This window comes from Pygoscelis adeliae, unplaced genomic scaffold (assembly GCF_000699105.1).
Source record: "Pygoscelis adeliae isolate BGI_AS28 unplaced genomic scaffold, ASM69910v1 Scaffold239, whole genome shotgun sequence".
In the NCBI taxonomy this organism is placed as follows: domain Eukaryota; kingdom Metazoa; phylum Chordata; class Aves; order Sphenisciformes; family Spheniscidae; genus Pygoscelis; species Pygoscelis adeliae.
In genome coordinates this window covers 474,262-475,372 of record NW_008825537.1, presented here as the reverse complement: position 1 = coordinate 475,372, position 1,111 = coordinate 474,262, and positions in this window count along the sequence as shown.

The following is a 1,111-nucleotide window of genomic DNA, read 5'->3' as shown; positions in this document are numbered from 1 at the left end:
GGCCACAGCATCACCAGAGCCTCCCCGGAGGTTTCGGCCACGCCAGCACGAGCTCCGGATCCATCCTGGGTGCCGGGGAGGAGCGGAAAGACGACCCCAGGGCCACCAAGCCCAGGGCCACCGACCCCCTCAGGAACCACAAGCCCAGGAAAGAAACTCAAAGTGAGCCCTTCCTCCCCCCTCATTTCACCCGCTCTCATGAGCTCCGGTTAACAGGCTCATGCTTTTCCAGCTGGTGTCCACTGCGCGCGTGTCCCAGCCCTGCTGGTCCCAGGGCATCTCCTCGAGCTGTTTCCGCATGCACCGCGTGGCAGGGAGAGCCACAGGCCGTGGCACAGGAGACGAGGTCGACGGGACCAGGGACGCAGGCGGCACTGGGGGATGATGCCCCGGGAACTCCCACCTGCAAAGGCAGCAGTCCTTGGACCCATGGACGGATCCACACACACGTGTGAGCACGCACGCGCCCCGTGCTCACACCCGCGCTCTCCCTTGGCTCTCCAGCTCTTTCCAGCCCTGCTGATGCTGCCGTTTCCTACCATCACAAGGGAAGCCCGTGACCTTTTGTCTCCTCCCCGCCTGACATGAAACAATAATGTTTATTTGCCTTCCTCTGTTTTTTCCCATTAGCTCATCCAAATGTGCGAAGAGCCGTTTCAAGCTGCTCCTCCACTCCCCTGACCTCCGCTCCCTTTCCACCCGCTCAGTTCTGAGCCAGGGGGATGGCAGGGAGAGAGCCCTGCACAGGGGCACCCCCGTCCCGGACCCCCAGACCGACACTGGCCAGCCACGACCCCGGGGAGATAGACCCTGGTGCGGGGCTCAGAGCCCGTGCAAACGGCAGCACCAGCGGCAACTGAGGGACCGGCACTAATTTACACCACTGTTCCCGTGCCAAGAGCTGGGCCCCTTGGCCGGGCCCGCAGTGATGCTGCCGTGGGGAGCGTGCCTGCAGAGAGTCTGCAAAGCCTCCGTCATGAAGCCATTAGCAGCAGGGGCACTATCGAACGCCCTCGTTGGCGGCGGGCGCAGAGGGGAGGGGGCCACAGCAGCCCAGGGGCCGGCACTCGTCAACCACAAAGGCAAATAAATCAGCGGCCAACGGCTCGTG